Source organism: Plutella xylostella, chromosome 29, assembly GCF_932276165.1.
Source record: "Plutella xylostella chromosome 29, ilPluXylo3.1, whole genome shotgun sequence".
Taxonomy (NCBI): domain Eukaryota; kingdom Metazoa; phylum Arthropoda; class Insecta; order Lepidoptera; family Plutellidae; genus Plutella; species Plutella xylostella.
The window spans coordinates 10,357,216-10,380,029 of record NC_064009.1 but is presented as its reverse complement, the minus strand read 5'-3'; the positions used below and the strand labels follow the sequence as shown (position 1 = coordinate 10,380,029).

The window sequence follows — 22,814 nt, the reverse complement described above, 5'->3', positions numbered from 1 at the left end:
TTTTCAAGGCGCATCTACTCGTATTACTCGTAAATCGATAAAAAATCTGAATTCTGAGAAAATTTAGTTTTCGTTTTCCTCCTAACTCTAAGTCGTGATTTTTAAACAATAAAACCTCGTAACTCCTCCTACTCCCATACAACGAGCGATGTAGGTGATAGTGAACGTACATTTTTGCAATAAAACTATGTGTTTGGCTTTGTTTTTATTACTACATAAATAAATTATAGAACTTAACATTCTTATTGATCAATTTATAGTTAAATTTTGCTATTTTTTTAGCAATATTATGCTCTTAAATTAAAAGTTACGCGTATATCACAAACAAAATATTTTGTATATTTTGGTTGGAATCAGCACTTTACTACATACTAATATAGGTTTTTTGCAAACAAGGCAGGACGGCTGCTGCAACCCGTTGCTGACGAATCCATGGCTCCTCTAACCGATCTCATCACAGTCATTCTCTTCGACTTGACAAGATAGGTGCTCCTTGAAGGGCAGTAGATTGCACGGCACCCGTATAGATGCGATGGACTCATTTGCGAGGGCCCTCAGATTTGAAAGTAGCCCGTGCACTGCATGGCGTGTAGAGCACCAGCTACTCTTTGATTCTGGGAAACTAACATCTTGCAATGCTCCTTGAATGACCAGCAACTATCTACGACTAGGCTGAGGTAGCACATGTGCCGTTCTATAGCAATATGAACCTCACTAACCTGCACCGACAGATCTGTTGGCTCCCTGCTCATTAGGAGTTTGTAGGATATCAGGAGGGGCGCTGTTTTAAGGCCTAGGCGGTGGATCAGGCCACTATCGTCTTTGATAAATCATCCTCGATAGACGCTCTCTCAGCCATCTTCAATGTGACACACATTGAAGATGGAGATCAGCAGAATGAATTGTGCTAACGCCTTTTGCGAGCTTCATTTGCAGGACAGTATTGTATGCCAAGTTACATTGCAGAGGTGTCCAAGACCGACCCCTGTAAAACTCCACAACTGACCTCCTTCTGCGAACATTAACCCTCTCTTATCGGGTAATTATTGTACCAGTTGGACCTCTGACTATTTGCTGGAGGTAGGATCGGCCGATGGTATTCAAGAGAGGCCCTGAAGGTTCCTCAAGGGATAGAGTTGAACGGGTACACCATGTCTAATCCTGGGTCTAACTAATCTAACACCCAGCGCAACTATCCCCGCGGTTCACATCCTGCTCCGACAGTGAACGAACATAGAAGTACTTCTACTAATACGTATTGTATCCACTATCGATTGTACATTTCGTAATCCAAACTGTCAATCCGAAAGGTAATGACCCTTCATCCAGGGGTGTCACTAATTTAAAAAGCTTGTCAGCCTCTTACAACAGGCAGATGGGTCTGTACATAGAAAAAGAATCTGCAGGACTGCTTTCTTTCTTCAGGAGCTTTAACGTGGCCTCGTTTCAGTCAGTGGACACCTCACTGGCACTCTGGCTGCTGTTCAACAGACAGATAAAATTTCTGTACAAACCAGCTTTAAGCGCCAGCACTCACACGTGGTCTGGTATTCCATCGGGGCTAGGAACAGTCTTTGCGCTCCGTTCCAACTCTAGATCCGCCACTCCTTGCTCGTCAGATGATAGAATAGAATATAATACTCTTTATTTTTCACCATTAAAGAAAACGTGATGATGTTCCTAGTCCCTGGGAGACAGCGTGCTTACCACCAGGGATTCAACGGCAACGGTGGGACCATGGCCTCCTAGTACTGATTTATGTTTTCTACTGCTTATATCGATGACTGCTGATTATATAATCATTTTATTAAGTACATCAATAATACTATAAATTTGAAGTAATAGGAAAAGGTAAGTAGATTTATCTATATTTGAACAGCGTAAGTCCATCAAAGAGAACAATATTTTTCATAATCAAAGTCCGAAATACTCGTATTTCCAGGAAAAACACTTATCTCCAATAATAGTATTCACATAGAGATTGGGAAAAGATCGTAAGTCCATTTTATGTATAAAGCAATAAAAATAATTAATTTTTCATAACGCCGTTGAATGCGCAACCACTTTTTTAGTCTAGTATCAAAAAAATATTAGGGGGTATCCTAAGTAGAAGTACAAAATAAACAGTTTTTTTTGTCTCCTGTAAAATTTGCTCGCGTGGAGTTGGGCGGTTTACGATTTAAGGTGACGTTATATCTCATCCACAAAATCCATAATTATGTTTCCATCCGGTTACACGTATTTTTTTTAACATGTTGTGTAGTACTAGGTTCATAATTAACATTTCATTTATTAACAAAAACATTTAGGTACATATTTAAAAATATATATAACACCACATAAGCCTTTAAAGGTTTGTGTGTGATGCGATTTTACCTAGCTGCATGGCGGCAACACAGACTCTAGCTTACGAGAAACTAAATAAGTTTCGCAGCACTATCTCGTTGCATTAAACATACCGACTACATAACAGCTCCAGTGCTAGAATAACCCTCCAGGCGGCCCTCGTTATAACCTCGGCCCACCGCTGCATTCACTGATCTGATTGGTTTAAATAACAACTTCTGATACTAAACAAAACATCGATCAGCAAGTCCTTTTGATAGAATGATCCGAAATGCTGAGTTAAAGAAAGAATAAATTTTGAACAGTGGATAAAAGAGTTTAGAACAGTCACGACGAATTTTTTTTTTTACAAACTTACTAGTAAAGATAAAAAACTGCCAAATGAAAGAGGTTTGCCCATTACGGTACAGACAGACGGTATATGAACAGACCGATAGAACGACCATTATTTTTTACTAATTAGATATGTAGTAGTACCTATGTAAAATGAAGAGGTTCAACAATAAATTCATAAACCAAGAAAAAAAAAAAAAAAAAAAAATTAATCCGATATGTAGTTATACATTTCTTTGGGTTAGAGCTATGACTGTCTTTTCCTATATTATGTCACTCGGTGATAATGATACCTACCTAGATACTATACATTCGGCAAAGGAAAATTCCCAAATTAACTATTTATGTTTGCAGCCAAACCCAGCTATTCAAACGAACCCCATTACCTGAGCAAGTAATATCTACTTACATGACATTTCGCTGGTTCAACCGTAACGAATGGGCTAAAAGTACACTTCGTTCCACAAAAGCCGTATCGTATGACGCAGTTCGTTTAAAAATATAACACTGCAGATTTTTTTGTTCAGAAACAAGAACCCTGAAGTTTCCATTGCGTGCTTATGTCAATTGAAACTAAACGGTACTTTTTCAATCCTCGGTAAACATTACAATAAAATTTACAAGATTCAATATTCTAACGATTAGGGTAGGGTTTATAGGCAAAACTAACTGATACTGTAATTTTTTTATGTAACTTTTAAAAATAAATCTTGTTCTTTTGTACTTAACTAAAGGTATGGGTAAAGGTTTTTTTTCGTCAAACTTGCATTCACTAATATATTTCAGCTTTCAGCGTGCCAAATACATAGTTTTATAGGGTGTTATTACGATACCGCTTACTTGTCGCAAGCTATCATTTATTACATCATTCACCACCAACTGCTATTTATATAAAGGAGTTTCAAAACTGACACCAAAGAGTTTTCTTGTTAAAAGGCAGTAGGGTCACGCGATGGTCTTGATGTGACAAAAGTAGAGCTGAAAACATGTTATGTATTGTATTTATTCAAGTAAAAAAAAAACTGACTCCTTTGTTGCCACAACTATAAATAATTGACGTAAGTAGACGATAAATTTAAATAAAATGAAATACTCGAAAATAGAAAACTCCAGTGCACTCATGCTTACCGTTCAGGAAGTATCAATCCTTGTCATCTGTTAAATAAATATATGGCGCCGCAATTCACCCCAGTTTTAAAGATATCGGTGCATTTTCAATTCGCCTTGTCGAAACACGTCTGCAACCTTGACTTTTACTGTATCACTCGAGTGTAGACCTAGTTTTATTTGTTACTGATCGAGGTTAATCGATTCATCCATGTTGTGTCCGAATAATTAGTTATCGTGGAAAAGTCGATTGCTTTTTTAAAGGAGAAATTATCAATTTTGTGCTTTGTAAATTTGTAAGCAATTAAGTAGATAAGAAAAGTAAATTTTGTTAATACTGTGTAATTGCTTTACATTTTAATTACTGATTTTTTACTTTTATCTTTAAAAAATATTTTATGAAGTGAACAAATTAATGTTTTTACTTTGCCAAATAAAATAGCCATGCGATCATCAACATTTTGAACGGTTGAATTGAGTGGCAAACGCTACAAAAGAATCAGGCAACCCTCAAGATCACTGCAGAGACTTGAGAGAGATTTTTTTCCTTCCAAAGCTCCCAATATCGAACGATCCTGATTCTTAATGATTTAGCGCAGTGAGTCAGAAGAGCCAAATGACGTAAAGAATGAATATTTTGGATGTAATATCACTAATAACATGCTGTATAAGGGTTTTGCATTCAAAATGTTGCGCTGTATACAGCTGCCCACTGCCCAGGGCTAGAATCGTAATGAGAGGTCGAATTTTGAAGAAAGACCACAATGTAATTTTGTAGCCCATAATAATACACATAGTGGCCCCGGTACACGAATCTAACTATACATGTATACGAAGTTAGATCTCATAAATAGAGTATTCAACCAGATCCTTATTTTATCAAAAGTCGAAATACCGGATAATAAAGGACTTTATAATTATGAAATACAGAATTAATAGACAATGGCGATATAGGTAAGATGATTCTTTTTAATTATTTGGTGTTTAAACTCGATAAATCTCTTATTAATGTCGTCATACCTAACTATAATTTTTCAACGCAAATATCATATATATTCCCAGGATTTATCTAAAATATGCGTTTTATGATATCACCATAGCTTACATTTTCATGAAGTTGGCGCGTACAGCTTGCCATTTGTCCGTGGCGCAATGATCTGCAGTTTGTATGAATATTTATCCGCTTGTTTGTCCTCGAGACCTTATTGCATGACTTAACATTTATGAAAGATTTTCATTTATTTTCTTCACATTATGTAAGATGGCATCATTCACTGCTCGTGTAAGACAATGTTCTTCAGTTGAATATATTAAACATTGAAATAAATGAAGGATGTAAAATAAACGAGCCTGTTAGCCCCCGAAAGCGCGATATCGCAGGAGATAGGTACCTACAATAGATTTTTATTGTGTCTGATCACGGGATTCACCCGGTTTATACCTACTCAACAATAATACCTACTTTAACAATATGTTCAATTATTTCAATGGAATGTACCGAGTTACATAAAGGAAGCAAAGTAATGCAGTATGCATTATTTGATTTTCCTTCATATTAATTAAACTTTTTAGTGGTATTACAATGTATTATTTTCTAGTTTCATCTAACTTTGGAAACTAATTTCACTGTAAATTAATAAAATTATAGATATGCGGTTATGTGTAAATTCTGTATACAGTTTCCTAACAATTGTGTAACAGGTGGTATAACAATACTAGACACAACAAATATTACTCCAATGTGGTAAACCACCGATAACGGCCAATAATAACATACAATACGCATTCCGGTTTTATTACGAAATTCAGTGAAATTTTTTGAAAGTCCCCACTGTGTATACTCGCTTGTTAGACCTTACTTTCTAGCGCGGCTTTTCATCGAATTAAAATATTCGAATGTTAAGTAAATACTCACTATGATTCAATATTTATAAGCTTTTGTCACGTTATTACGTGATTTGAATAATATTATCAGTTGCAATCGTTTATTGGACACTATAGTTGCTGGCCGTGACTTCATTTGTTATTGTGTAGATTTTCCTTTTTAGCGGTCATAGCGTGATGTCAGCTCGCGAGGTGAGAGGAAAGTTCATTCTGCACTAAGCTACTGCTGCAAATCACTAGTTTCCAATTACAAATGTATACCTTTACTATGCTATATCTGTACCCTAAGTACTGTACTTTATCTACCACACTATTGTAACCAAAACCCCAAAATTAGGCGGAAGTATAGGTAGGTGTGGGTCTAATCCATGACTTGCAATTATTCCGAACACCAAACACTTGTCATCTGCAGTGATCACAATAAGACATATTTACTATCGTGTATTGTCAATAATGTGATTGACAATACTTGTTAGGAATGACCTTCGTTATGAGTTTCTAGTTCGATTGTCTGAGAGTCAGTGACACAAATAAAAAATATAGACTAGAAACTTACCTTTGTGGCACGATTAGTTAGTATAATGGTCGTTTTTTTAGTTTCATTAAGTTTCACCTGGACTTGGTTTTTTATTGACTGACCACTGAAGTAAGTAGATCGGCACTTTATCATTGTAGACAGTATAATAATGAATATTCTGTTTACTCTTTCGCAACAGTTTTGAATGACTAGCCCTATTGCATGATGAACAATATTCTATGTACTTACACATTGCATTAAACACTAATTCATAATAATATATTATATTTGCTGTAATAATTTACTGTGTACATAACATTCATATAAATCCTCAGTTATATGTACCTTCACTAATGACGATGGACAAATGGAACCTTTGACTTTCTTGAAAAACAGTCGCAGAACATTTTATACGTTAATAGGCGTTCGAGAGTTTCTCTAAATTAAATGTTATTATTTACCAACACGAGCCAATAGAATAAGGGTGCAAAAAGTACAGAAAACATGAACGACCAGTGGCCGTACAATTTTCTATGAGAGCCGAGCGACTTGCACGAGAAAACGGGTTTAGACTGTACCGGCTACAATGACGTCTTGAAAAAACTTGCTGAATAAATTGTTGCAAAGAATTTCGATGCCAATACCATTTTGGGAAGCAATCGTGAGAATTCACCTAGAGCTAAAGACGTTTTGAAAAATAGTAACTTAAGAAAAGCACAAGCAACGAAACTTGTTAAAGCTATAGTTCTATGTCATGCAGATGAAAATAAGATTATGCTAAAAACCTATGTAGCAGATGAATCAGTCATTGTTAATAAAGGCAAAGGTCCAATCACACGGTCGGACGGGCAACAGCCGCGAACATCTCGCGTGTTCTCGCGAGAGATTTCTTCAGACACGAGAAACCTAGCTGAGATCGAACAAGAATTATGTTCGCATGGCCATGGATGTGGGAATCTTGAATACGAATTAACAAACAGTTGTTAAAAGTAAATTGGTTACTGCTGATGATTTGGTCGTGAAGTTAAAAAGTGGTGAACTGGGGATTCATAAATAATATACTGAAATCAAAGATCCATTGCTATGAGTTCTTGTAAATTTAGTTACTTAGAGCTGTTTTAAATCATCAAAGTCGTAAATTTTTCCAAACCATACCTAAGTATAAGGTATAGTCAAGTATAATGGTCTACTTCTAGTAAGATATTAGCCCGAGCACGACAGCCTGAGAGCGATAGAGACATTAGCAACGCAAGTATTACACAACCGATTATAGTCCCTGACACTGTTATAGTAACATAAAGACTAACAGAACTTCCTTTATACAAAACTTAGATAAACGTTTCAATTTCGCAATCTGAAGATGAGAGCAGTGACATGAAAGAATTTGATTGTGAGTATTGTGACACTTGGAAACAAAAAACAATTGAATGTAGCATCAGATAACAAGAATCTAGATCGAAAAGAGGAAATAAATATGTTTCAGGTCACAAACATTAAAATTTTATGAATAATATTACGTATATGTTACGGTTTATTAGGCATGTAGTTAGTAGTTATACTCGTGGGAACCAGATATTTATCTCTAAAACTACTAGGTCAGTACTACGTCTAGGTATGTACTTGAGCACTCAAATTTGATAATTCCTTTGATCAATTACGTATAGCTCAACAAACATAGGTAAGTACTATAAACTTTAATTACATACATTTTATGTGAAAAATAGGTACCTACATACATTTATAAAATGTACCAATATTTTAAAATGGATAATCCGGTCAACTACATAGTTAGCACATTACGCTAATGGCGTCAAAATCTCTAAGTTAAAGGTGTCAATAGTGAATTTTCACGCGAACTCGATAGTTTGTTTTTTCTCTCAGTACGGTATCCAGTGGACCGTTATTGACAATTATTCAATACTAACGACTAGTCATTGTCTCTATTAATTTCTTCAAAAAGGCATAAAAAGTAACTTGAAGTCTACCGTTTGATCATTTACAAATAATATTGATGAAATAAATAAATAAAGATGTGAGCGGTTTGTAAAATAATTCTTAAATCTGGCTAGAAGATTCCTTTTATTGCTTTCGGTTGGCCAATACTGCATTCGATATGTTTTTTTCATAATATGTTTTTATAAATTATTTCTATAAACAATCTGTCGTTGGATCCACCGGAGAAAATTGCTTTTAACGCTGCGACCGCCGCAAATTGCGTAAAACTCAACTTAATGACTTCTAAGATTACAGTAGAGTTTCATAAAACACGTAGCCGGCTCATTGCGAGTAATTACAGCAAATGTACCGCAAAATGTCGATAGCTCTGTCTTCTAATAGGGACAATGTGGTCGACAAAGAACCTACTTCGGCAACATTTTTCAAAGCTAAAATAACAATTATCTTACCACAATGGGACGTGTAAAAACATGCAAGAGAATCTCTTAAATGATATCCATTTAAAGTTAATGAAATGGCGGTGAAGAGTTAACAAGTTGTAGCGTAAAAATACCGTGCATCAGTGAACACGAAGTCGTAACTAGAAAAATACCCGGTTTAAACATAATAAAAATATTCATATGTAGGAAACGTGAGTATAATTACCCCTGCCCCTTTCCCACAGAGGAGCGAGCAAGGTTGCGAAACTAATCAACTGAGACCAAAACTTTCAGCCGCTTTCATTTCTTTTCAACCAGCGATGAGCCTGGACATTTTTGGCAACGGAAGTTTTTCTTACAGCCTTAAGTATAATCCGTGTCAGTCAAGAAAAGAGTACTATTTGCTTTGCAAAAACGTTGAATAGCACAAAGTACGTCAACCCACATTCAGTAACGGCAAACACAAGTAAAAGAGAAACTAGTGTAGCAAAAACTATCGACGCTTGCGCCGGCATCTGACGAGCTCCAGTACCGCCATCGTCTGCCGTTCCGCTTTTATTGCATTTTGTTTTATATTGATATCTTTATTTATATTCCAAAAATTTGGACTATTTGTTATTCAAAAAAACACCAACACCTAAATTATGAGATCTAAAAGTAATTAACCGATTTTAATAAAATTGGTACTTAGGTACTGAGCTAACCTCACCCGAAGAAGTTATAAAAAAATAGGTACTATGTTACAAAACAATACACAGACAGTTTTATCACAAACACAGACACATCAAATACATATAAACTTGTCAAACTAATAAGACTCATATTTTTTTGTCGTAACATAGTGAAACCTTGGTTGATGTATTGTGTATTCTTTCAGAATTGCCCTTGATTACTTATTACCTTCACATATTTCGAATAACAAGTTCCATTTGTCCAACCACGCAGGGAAAGGGAGCAGACTGTTTTAGCATACGGTCTTGAGTCTATCACGAACCGGATCGCCTTACATTTATTGCGTTTGCTATCTGTTTTATGCTTTTTTGATAGCCAATTTGAGACTGTAAGTGTTTGCGCACCGAGGTTATTTTGCTTTGTCGCTTCGCAGTGATGGAAAATTTTATCAATGATTTTGGTGGGCTGACTGCAGCTGAATGTTTTTTACTTTACTTCAACGATATTTTAATACGAATTACATAGGTACATAGATACAGTAGATAGAGTGTCAGTGCGAAATAAACTTCTCGACAAAAAACACCCCACTTCTTCCACTGAGCTCTTATTTTGAATTAGTTCGGTTAGAAGATTGTGACTCTCCATTGGTACAATGGTTGTCAACTTAAAACGGTTTGATACTACTATATAAAATGTCTTTTACTTACTTTTTGTAAACAGTCTTTTTGCTTACTTTTTGTATGTGACACATCATCTTGATCGTATATATATCGTCAATCTAAGACTGCAGCAGAACGTTTTTGACTATTGGTGGTAGATAGTTGGAATGTCTATGAACTATTATAAATGTAAATGCGTTATCAGTGAGGTGTCACTGCTACTCATTCAGGTATATCGGTACCGTTACGTCTTCTATTAAAGAGGTAATTTATACATATTTGGCCTCAATGGTCGATGTCACTGGTTGTAGTTTTTGTTGCTCCGTAATTAGCCCCACTATGCGGAGGTACATTAGACTTAATTTATCACCACTAAGTAAGTAGGCACATAATAATTATTTTGTATTCTATTTCCTTTAAACTTCACATCAGTTTTTTTTAGTTTAATTCACAGTTGGTTATTGAAAAGAATGTATTGATACTGTTATGATAATTATGATTCCCATAAAAAATAATTTAAGAAATTTGCGTTTTTGTAGACAGTAAAACAGCTGTTGAAATTAGTTTACGTATGTAAAATCTGCACAGATAACGGAATTGCCTTGTAAGCAGTAAAAATATCCTATTTAATATAGATGCATTTAAGTTAATTGAACTTATACTTATGTGCTCAAAAAAGTTAGTACGTTGTAGGATCATTTTTATTTTGTTGTAGAATTGCATCGTCAGCTGTTTTTTGAATGCCACTAAGAATGGAAAATTATAGATTTCGCAGCGGGTTGCTCGACCAACAGCTGTGGCGTTGCACCAATAGCATTCATACAAAAACCACCATTGGGAACAAGAATCACGTATCTTAATTGGCTAAAAACAAATTCTCATAAGTGATAATTTCACGATACAAGTTTTTTTACAAATCATAAAATTTTTGAGCCTATAAAAATTAACACCGTTGGCCGGCTACATCGTGACTTTGCAAATAAAAGTCCCGTTTCCGAAAATACAGATTTCACGTGCGTGTGCAGTTTCTAGAACAAGTTTGATACAAAACTATTCTTTGTTGTAAAGTCAAGGACCTCGGCAACCTTTTAATTGTATATTTAATGTTTTGTTTAAACGTGCACGGAATTGTTCTCTTCCTCGAGATAGTTATCTATCTCTTTCCTGCGAGATTTCATAACACATCGCAACAGTGTTTCATATAGTCACGATTTTTAGATCCGCTTAAGATAGGCCATTTGGTTCAATCTCATGATGTAAAGATTAGGCGTAGAAGGTGAAGTGTGGTGGTTTGAGGTTACTCGCGTATGGTGGAAATCGTGGTCCTAATTGTTTTTGCTGTAAGTTTCCCGGATACTTGTTCTAGCGACGAAGTATGCGTAATATGATGTGGAAGTACTGCTTACTCTATGTTACTAAATTGCAGGAAGTTCACGAATTGCGTAGCTAAGTTAATAAATCAAAATGTAACTAAGTAAGTAAAAAATATAAAGTAAGTAGGTAGAACGATCAGCAATGTTTGGTGTGTTTTTGTTTGCAATTCCACTATGAAAATTTATACACGTGTCGGAATCATTTCATAATAACAATGACACATTGCGTTCAAATACGCAGATAGACCAATTACTGAACAGAACTAAACATGTGCACGGAAATAATTTTGTAATTTTACATCAGTAACTAGAAACTTCGCTGGTATAGTTTTACGATACTTTTACTACGTTACTTCAATCTTGAGTGTGTATATTATAACATGAGACAGGAAAAGGATGTAGCTACCAAGATCAAGTGTATCATTACTTCTTTACTAACGTCGTATGAGCATCTGACAGAGTCATTCACATTATTCAACTACTAAAAACTTGTTGTTAGGTCGTTTCCTGTGTTTTAAACATTAATTATCTTATACTAATATTACTAATTACCGTCATAAGGCAAACGCAAGAAGTGCTATAAATATTCAAATAGCTGACGCTATTATTACAAGCGTACCTCAAGGTACTTTTCTTGGACCGCTCCTTTGTTGTCAAGTGCGGGTCGGCGGGGCCTAGACTTCAGTTCACTCTTATTATTTAGCCGAGGCAAGTGAGACTAGTCCACCTTGTTCTTAACCGTGACTCGGGTATAAAGAATAGTGATTGCACCGATAGACTCCAACTGGAATACTGGTAGATCCGGCTTGTTTAGGTGTCAATGTCGAGCCTTTTGTTTTGTTTGTATTTACCTGATACTTAAAAATGAGATATTTACTTGTTATCGTCTATGTAGATATGGGTATTATTTGTAAAAAGCTTAGCTTAGATCACTAATTAACTGATCTATGAATGGATGATGCTCGTTGATCTGGTCAACGGTGGGCTGCATCAGGTCGATTATGTCGTGAACAATTGTGACTGATTCCTAATCCGTGCGGTAAATAAGATTTGGCTCAGCACGTTTTTGTCATTGACAGATTTTTTACACCATGAAATGAATGTTTAGGCTTTTAGTTAGTATAAACAATGTAACACTGGCCGAACTTATTTCTCTTCTTGTTACTTTTTGTTAAGAAGATAAAGAGGTAACGGTATTCTGCGTTTTCTTTATGTTTTTCTTAGTCGGTTAACTTCACCAACGAAGAACAAACTGATGCGGGCATCTTATTTCCACAGTTCGACGATCTTATTTGCAAATGAATTTCAACATCATTTGCATAAACGTGAATTTTGCTGTTAGTCGACGTTAATCGGCTAATTTTAGATTTAAATTCTTGATAGGTATGTTTTTTATGCATACGTATGCCAAATATGGATATTTAGTTTCACGAAGGTAAAAAATATTTCTAAAAGAAATGCATAATGAATTCTGGTTTTAAAGTACGGTTGAACATTGATGAGAAAGTTTTTAGCATATTTTTTGCGTAATAATTTATTTTGTTTTGAAAGCTTTCAATCGAAAACAGACTAACCTATAGCAATCTTGAATCGAGCCAAAAATACTAAAAAACCTTGCGCGTTCGCAACTATTTAGTAATACAAATCTGCATCGAGTTGAAAGATCAAGGAGGTTTGCTTCAGTGAATAATAATGAGTTTAGTAATGATACTCTACATCTAGTGGCGTATATTTATCACGCTTTGTGTGAAAGGTGAGGCCGTTATACAATACATCTACATACATAGTTTCATATAATCCACTACTGTTTTTAGCAGATTTGGATCGTACTTTTATGAATATGAATGAATGCTCTCTGATTTATGAATCCTTGTAATCATTATCATCAATATCATAGACATATAATTATTAACTTTCTTTGATCAGAATGAATGCTATCTACCTTATAATAAATCAGATTATTCTTTCCAGCAAAAACATAAGAATCGTCAGTGTGCGTATTACGTACACTATGATATTAGAGATTGATATCTTCACTCAAAACTGACTCAAAAGCTTGATTTTTGATCCAGACACCTATTCCTCAACATGTTACACTTAACTACAGATTATTAGTGATTTCCGCGTGTTGTCAACAAGCTCGTGGGAAGAGGAAGCTGGTTCAGCACTTTCACTGTTGCGTTCAGTTTTTACCAAAGACGCGCGTGTTATTGTTGTTTTTTTCTCCCGCTCGGTGTCAGAGGAAGTTCAAGGCACTTTGTGTTGTGAGGCTTTAACACGCAGGCCTGAGTTGGGTACACTAGGGAATAAGACATAGGTACAGACATTCTGCTGCTAGAAAAGAGCTCCGGTTATGCAGATGTGGATTATGCTTTTATATCTTGCCTACCCCGCAAGGGAGAGGGAGTACATTAGTACAAGGTGTGAGTGTTTGTTAATAAAAAAAATCTTGTCAAACTAACAGACAGGCAATGTTTTATTGAATACTGAATAGGTAGTTTGTGATTTAGACCTAGATAATGGTACAAAATGTGTATGTCTACATTGTTCTAGATCAAAATAATGATATCGTTTTTGTTTGTATTAAGTTCATTTGGTGTGGATTGTATACCTACTTAATTAACTTTTTTGTAGCACCAAATTAAATAATATAAAGTATATGTGTACAATTTTTTTTTGTCCAAAATAAATAAATGGTCTGTCTTTTACAATATTTTTTTTATGTACCTACTCAATTCTTGATGACGTCACTGGGAAATTCTTATATTTATGATCCATTTTATAATAGGAATTCGTAACGAATTATTGTATTCTTACATCTAACGCAACACTCTGTTATTTTACTACAAGATACGACAACTGTGCACACTATTCAGACTAATTTACTGGTGAATTTTAATAATGTTTTGGTAAATTTGCATACAATTTAATATGTATCTGTATTGTTCGATTGCAACATGGGTTTTCCACAGAAATTGACAAAAATTCTTTTAAATTTAAGGCCACATACCTACCCAGACTTTAACATCTTGTAGCGGATTTATGCTCGATTTAGAAAAAAACCTTACTTACTTTATAAAAACCTTGATTTGTTAGACGTGATTTTGTTTGTGACCCTAATCCCGGGCCGGGACTATCCCGGGATCCCGGGATTGTCTTCATCCAGTCCCGAAATCCCGGGATCCCAAATAAAGGCCGGGATTGTATTCCCTAATTATTTGTCGAAATCTCGAAATTCGATGTGTCAATTTGAAAACTTACTCCGGATTCAGAATCGATAACAACACACGACAACACACGCACGCATTGCTGCACCCACTTTTCGCCAGAGTGTTATGTTAGTCCCAATGTAATTGGGGGCGGGCCTATTGCCATTATACGGGCACATCCAAGACCCGAGAACAAATATCTGTGTTTAAACTGTTTAAACAAATATCTGCCCCAGCCGGGAATCGAACCCAGGACCATCGGCTCAGTAGTCAGGGTCACTAACCACTACGCCATTCGACCGTCTAACCACTACGGCGTAGTGGTTAGACGGTCGTAGTGACTACTCCATTCGGCCGTCAAGATTCAGAATCGAGTTTTGACAATTAGCTTTATAGAATCGCAATGGAGTTTCCTTAATCAATACTTATTTAATACTTTCATCTCTTATGTTATTAAGTACTATGTACACTTGTATACGCATAACCAAAGAATTTTATCATTTCGATATAACATAATACAAAAATTATTATAATTATCTTTTGAGCGTGCTTTAAAAACAGGAGCAGCTTTCTCATCATTCGCCTTAAATGTGTTTCCCAATGTTTATTCAATTGCTAAAGTTTTCGGTAGTCCTCATTAGTATGGGTGGCGCAGGTCGTGTGTGTGGACGATAGAAACAGCATGTTATGGAGGCTTCTTTCTCTTTGTAGCACAACAACGACGCTTGGGAAGGAAAAAACTGATGAGTTGTTAGTGTTTGTGCATTGTTAGTGTTTGTGCTCTACATTATCGCTGAAGGTTCGTCTAGTGCCTAAAAATTATGTCGGGTTTATAGTACTTACTTTTATACTTATGATGATTCTGAAGGTTGAATCGGTTCGAATCAAATCGTGAATCTCATTTTCCATAGTTATTCTGAATTAAAAAGTAGACAATACAAAAAATTTACGCTCAGAGTCTGCTCTATTGTGTAATTGAATCTGTTGTATTTCATTAAGAAAACTCTCATCAACTCAACCATTTATATTCATAACAATCCATTAAGGTAACTGCAGCTACAGGTAACATAATCACACTTTGTATTGGGTAATGTTGTGATGGCATGCACATTCCCACGGCTGACTGTATTCATTTCTTAAAAGTTCATATACCTACTCTAAAACAGTATTGCCAAGTACCTAACTAGTAAGATTCGTCACGTTTTCCGCAATTAAAAAAACATCGTTAAATTATTCGGGTCACTGGCTGTTTAGACAAACCAGTATCTAGTGTCGCCATTTAAAAGCTAGTGTTTAGTATTTATGTCGTAAGTCTGAGATGCTGTATTTTTTATACTTTCTTGTTAGACCTATCATTAAGTTCACATTAACTTAAACAATATTAATTTCCACATCAGGTGTTAGTTATGTAAGTGAAACCTTTCTAACGTGAACTTTGACTTGGTTGTCAATTTACTAAGGATGAAGATGTCTTATAAATCGCTGGAAATTATAGTGATGACTACAAATTTCACTTTAGATATTTTTGAGCGTAGATGGAGATATAGCGTGGCCGCTTGTGATTTGAGATAAACAATTTTGTGTTTGATGGTAAGTAGTAATTAGCGTTTTGAAACCACTCTTGTGTATTTTAGGAAGCATTGTCTCTTGCACAATATGATTTGGGTAAAAGTAGATGAGATTGTGAAAGAAATAATTATGAGTGATGACGAAAATATTGTTTTTAATGCATATTTTGAGAGACCGAATCCACATAATGTGCAGTGGCTGGATGGAGCCATGTTAACGTATATTTAAGTTGTAGCACTAGTATTTCATAATTGAAAAAGTAATAGCATTATTACTTGCACAACGAGGCCCGAGTACAGAAACTTCTTGGAAGACGCAATGTGTCGAGCAGTGAACTTATTGGCTCATGATGATTAAGCTAAGCGTCTACCTATCGGTATCGTATGTATCGGACCAAACGGATTGTCATAAATGCATGGTATGGAGAAACGGCATCGGCATTGCCGATGCCGAACTTGTGCGAATTTCTATACCAAGAATACTGAATTACTGAAAGTTAAGGACGCTTACCTTTATAGTCACGAAGTTTGTCCATGAATTGACATATCTAATCTATAAGAACCATGGTATAATACCTAATATTCTCCGCCCTACTAGTGCTATATGGTAGATTTCTCCACACAGTCATGTGTGTGATGGAGCTCAGATTCGCTGCGTGTCATCGCGCACGGTGACGCGGCGAAAGCAACAACTGACATTGAAATGCACATATTTGATTTTAAAATATCCGTAGAAAGTTCTTTGATCGTAAAAATTATAAAGAAATTTGTGTGGTATATGAATTTACTTAAAAGTAGCTAATATTAAATTATTATATAATGTCGAAATAATTCTAATTTAAATAAAAAAAAACTAAACAATAATACACGTACTTAATATAAGTGAATAATAACGCAGAATAAATATATGCTTTCGAACCATTATCATAAACAACAGTGATATTATGTGGATCAAATGTAAATATATAATATAAATGGACTGATACGTTACCAAAACATGTAAGTACGTAAGTTCATACAGTAATTTTTAAGTTGCAATAAAACAAAACGTGTTATTAGTAAAACAGTTTCGGTATACTTTTGTGCGTACAACTAGCTAGCCAGGAAACAATAATAATATCAAGTTCGGAGCAACGGAAACCAAACATCCGTTAGACTTCCAAATTTGAATAAAATCGAGATTCGATTTCCGTAATCGATTCCTGACGTCTTCTGAAGTTCATTAACGATAAGCCGATTTTGTTTACGTTAATCGATTTATATCGGCGAGTAATTCCTAGTTTGTCACGTAAATTCGTGATTTTTGTCGCTGCAATGAAATATTTTCTCAAAGTATTTGAACGTGATCTATCTCGTTAGTAGACTGGCAGATAGACCTGTGACAGCTAGACAAAAACTCCAGCTCTTTTTGTCTTTGTCTGATGGTTAAAAAAACTTAATTTATATAATTAGTCTCAAATCCTTTGTGCCAGCTATTTCATGTGCTGAAGTGAGTATTTTACGGTGTAATTAAAGTAATAAAAAATGTTTTTTGACAACACCTGCCTGCTTCCTCATTAAGCTTGAGTACCTATAGTTTTTCATTTGTCAATTTTAATGTTACTAAAAACAAAGAAGACCATGTTTTAAAATTAGTTATTTATTTTATTGTGACTACTAAATGACTGGTAGGTATAATACGTGTTCTTTAAAACAAATGAAACCTACCAGGTTCATTATATAATTTATTTACTGATAATGATAACACAAATTTAAACCTTGTATACTCACGCAAAAATATTTTTTTTTAAAGTCATTTTTATGTTCGTACTTTTATGCTCATATTGTAAACGATAAGACTAAATCTGATCCATTGCATGTGGATATAATATTATAAACATGCACGTTAGAGCTTCATATTCTCTAGTACCCTGGAGGGTTACTCTATACTGATGAAAAACAAGCAAACGAGAGTTATCTTGCAATCGGCACGTTTAACACCACTAGATAGAGTCTCCGAAACTTTGTTTTTCGTCTTAAAGAGTGACCCCTTGCGGTCGACAGTTTCAAATTGATGAGAAAACTGACTTTCAACATGCACATTAACTTACCATCAGATACCGGGTAAATGTCGGAAGCTTAATTAGTAATCAACAACTAAATTGTTAGGTGCATGATGGAGTTTTATTTGTGATAGTCGAGTTGGCAGGTTTAGGTACTCGCCATATACTGAGTTGCTGCTTCGGCAGCAGTCGTTAAGCCTAGTCAGAGGCCTTCGGGCGGCTTGAAAACATCTGACAGTCGGGTTGCCCACTTACCCGACAACTCTCCCAGCACAGGCTTGCTTGTGTTGGGGTCCACCAACCCGCACTTGGCCAGCGTGGTGGACTAGGCCTAAACCCTTCCTTCATTGGAAGGAGACCCGTGCCCCAGCAGTGGGGACGTAATGGGTCGTGATGATGAATAATTACATCCAATTAAAAAAATGTTTCACATAATATTAAACTTATAGAGCAAAAGCTTACTCTGTCGATGCCGAGAGCGTTGCGTAACGAGCATCTCCAAAAACTCAAAACAAGTTGTACAAATTGTGCACCCACCCCTCCTACCGCGCGAGAGTAATACAGGCCGTTCACTGCAGCTTGTCAATGAAGTATGCAAGAAAAATTATATTTTGATAAGTCTTTACAAAACTCTTGTATTTTTATGAAAGAAATCTTCTCTTTTACTTTCCAAAATTATCTGCATTCTTTCTTAAAATAAAAAACTTATTAGGGCAGTCCACCAGTTAGGGCAAATGTTCACTACATTACAACAGTCACCGTAAAATGATAAAAAAAACGAAAAAGCTACGGCTCTTGCTATAGTATCATTTATCAATATATGCAACTATACATGCATAAATTGAAACTAGAAACATTCTGCCTCTACATGTCTACATACTGTCTAGGTTTAGACCTGTTGGTGTTGGTGTTGGAATTTTGGTACACATCAATGGCGAGGTACAGTGAACGTAGTATAGAAAGTAGCCTGTTCACACAGACTCAATGGTAAGTTGTAAGGTTCCCATGCTTGCGTAATAACATCAACAATGGTTGACATGCGAAGCTCAGAACCGATTTAGTTTCAGCATTCGAGTGGGAAAATTTCGGCTAATTGGCTGCTAGAAAGTGTTGCGTAAACATCACTTTGTTTCCGATGAGTTAAGCTATTTGCGTGTTCGCTTAAAGCCAAATTTTTCTTATATAATAAATTCTAAATTTGGAGCTGGTAAACTAAACAATAAGCCACCAAAAATGGGATTCAGGTCCACTTTTACCGAAGGCTAAACGCAGTTAAATACATTTTGTACTGACAGCCGTTTGTCAAAAACGTCACAAATACTTATAAATGTAAAACTCCATTCTAAACACGCGTTACACATGGTTTATTTACGGTAATGCGGTTTTTTTAGTTATGTAAGTGATGCAAAATTAAAGTTTAAAGAAAATAAGGTAATTTTAAATGCCCTTTCGTAGAAAGTTAACAAGACGTGTTTTTCGCACGCTGATAATTGCTATGATTATTACAATTTAAACTTTACATAATAAAACAAAGTATTCACAATAGAAACAAATTTTATAGCAATAGGTAAGCAAATACTTAAAGAGTAAAATTAAAATAGTACTTACAAAAAGACCTTATCTCTACAAGACGACTTTTGAACCGACGTGAGTGAGATTTCTGGTAGAAGAAGGTTAGAGGAAACATACAATATTAAACGTATACTGTAAATTTGTCTGTAAAAACCTTAAATTATATAGGTATTATACAGGGTTATTGGAAAGTCGATGTATTCCTTTAAATGGGTTATAGACGAAAGCATTTCCAGTCGATTGAACCCCATAATGCATTATCCAAAACTCAACCATTTCTGAGTTATTTAAGTTTTTTTTTATAATTTTGCCAAAATTTATGTTTAAAAGCCAAATATTTAAAAAACTAACCATTTTATTAATACTTTTTTCATTGTTTTGCATCAGTGACACCCTAGTTAACTAATTATAATCATTAAATTCGCAATATTCAACTTAATTTAGAAACAGTGATTCAAAATAATTGAAACATTTAGAAAATGTTTCAAAGGGTGAAAACAAAAATGCTTAATTAAAAAAGAATTTTATCTGAAAAATTTTCAGGCACTACAGCTTAAAAACATATTCAATTTATAAGCTTTAAAATGACATATTACAATCTTAAATCGATTAAGCTATGACCAAGATATAGCCAAAACAACTACATAGGCGGACAAATCTCAGTAGGGAAACTAACAAGATTTTTTCCAATTTTAAGGTAAAATGTCTTATAACTGGACTTTGTATGGCTCCGAATCGTTTAATTATTATTTAAATATTTGGCTTTTAAACATAAATTTTGGCAAAATTATAAAAAAAAAACTCAAAACTTAAATAACTCAGAAATAGTTGAGTTTCGGATAATGCATTATGGGGTTCAATCGACTGGAAATGCCATCGACTTTAACCCATTTAAAGGAATACATCGACTTACCAATCACCCTGTTCCATTTCTCTCTGTTGTGACGTAAACACAGAACTCTCCTATTGAGCTCCTATTATTTAAAATTCAAGATTGCAGTCTATTGACAGGTGTGGCTGTGTTATGTAGAGTTCATTGCCGTAGCCCCAGGCTATCTCTATGAAACCATCAACAGTTTTTTTTTACCGCCATTTGCGATTAAAGATTTAACACCTTGTGAGGTGTAACATTGATTACCTTATGTTTTTAGCGAAAACAAAACCAATATCGCACTCACCTTTAGGATCACCGTAGTCAGATAAAATTTATTATTATTTAATGCATTTATGAGGCTGAGAAGAATCCGCGAAAGACCATGACATTACAAAAGAATGTTGCAAATATTTGCAAAGTTTTAACCTACAACCTACATGTTTCAAATGCCTACAGAGGAAGTGACTTCTGTAGGTCATCGCAATATGATGCCTAGTACCTACATCAACACACAGACACGACGGCATTTGGCGTGGCAAATGTAACACGATCCTTAAGTGTGCAAAATTGCAGCTAAAATTACTGACAGCCAAGAGTGTTTACAATACATTAGATGAAGATTCCGTTTCCAGAAATCCCTTTTCACCATCTTTTCACCTTTAGTATAAAAAAATATTTCATAGTGGAATATGTTACAATTTACCTGTTATAAATTTATGATGTTACGACAGAAGATTTATAAACTCTCTAGAAATAAACGAAACTATTAGTGATAAGAAAACACTTTTAACAACCAACATCCCTTTTTCTTTGTCTGATAATATCAACAATAATATTTTAGCGATAACTTTTGCAGGTTATGTTATACATTACATTGTCTGACTGAACCCTGCTAGGATAATAAAGAGGTGTAGAATGTCACGTATAATTCCACATACGGCACATTATGTCTCATTTTAAAAGTTTATTTTTATCATACCATGTTCTTCTTCATAAGTGGTTTAAAATTGTTACCTTCACGCGCCGAGGCGGGTGTAATTAGAAGCAATATACGGCAGAAGGAAATAGGAAAATGCATTTTAATTGTACTTCCATTTGCATTTACCTTTATGTGTTCTTTTGTTGGCTAAAATTAAGGCATTTGACGTGAGTATTTATAGATATAGTACCTCTAGGTTCTCTGTAATACTAACTCTAAAAACTTATTGTTATACTTAGGTATATATATACTTCAATGTTTGGTATAGGGTGATGTTGTATGGCTTTGTATTACCCTGACCCCTTATTCTTCGGAGTTCCTCCACCGTTTTGCCAAAATACAAGAAACTACCTAACTAGCCCTAACTAGCCTTTTTTATGTAATTTGTATTTCCGCTTAATCTTCTATTGTTTCTACAAATGCAATGAATCGATAGACAACCGCTTTCTTTCCGGTTTTGACAGACACGGGATTATTTCGTCTTGCATTTATTTGTAATCATAAACCTACGAAACGCATTTCTAATGAAATCAAAATATAAATTTACACGTTGATTCGGAGTCGTAGTAACAAGATGTAAGTTAAAATAGTGATGTCTGTCTTGAGTTATTATTCTTAGTATCATTGTGATAAATAAATAAAACAACACGCGTCTTCTTTTTTCTCCTCTCAAGCATAACAGAAGTAAGTATAAATAAAATAAAACTAGCTGCCTGCTATAACTTTATCGAACAACATTATTATGAATTTATGACATTTGAAGATCAAGAAGCTTATGCGAAACCCTATTGTACCACCAACTGTTGACACGTCTTTAGCTTCTAGCTAGTAGCTTGTTGTATTAATCAACCACACACACACGTATACGCACACACGCACACACTGGACCGGTTCGCACTCACACAATCAAACATTTCGGAAACCGCCACTCAGTACCTCTTACTTTCATCATTTTCACTTTCGATCGAAGTTACAATAATTATGTTGTTCAAATTACATCATTTGGATAGTATGCATAATAATTGTTAAACAGTTTATAATGATAGTTAGATTGCTAATTATTATTGTGGTTAAACAAAATTTAAAGTTATATACAAATAGTGATGATATTGTTTTAGTGATTATAATTTAGTTCAATTAAGTATTTAATCTGTATTAGTATGCTAATTATGTATTTTTTTGCTCATTACAGATTGATATTGGATTGAAGTGCATCACACATACTTTGGGTAAGTACTTATGTTACCTCTAACTTAAGTTTTTTTGTATAAGTGTGTGAGCTCTTTATCTCTTTCCATAGCAAG

General features: G+C 34.9%; 1 protein-coding gene across 2 annotated transcripts in view; it reads left to right on the top strand.

Annotated features, from left to right (window-relative positions):
* Positions 1–22,814, top strand: part of LOC105387211 — a 129,128-nt gene that overhangs the window by 5,046 nt on the left and 101,268 nt on the right. For both annotated transcript variants that reach the window (XM_011557903.3, XM_048631849.1), the window contains exon 2: positions 22,703–22,739. The gene's annotated coding sequence lies outside the window, so the exon portion shown is untranslated. The remainder of the gene's footprint in view (positions 1–22,702; positions 22,740–22,814) is intronic.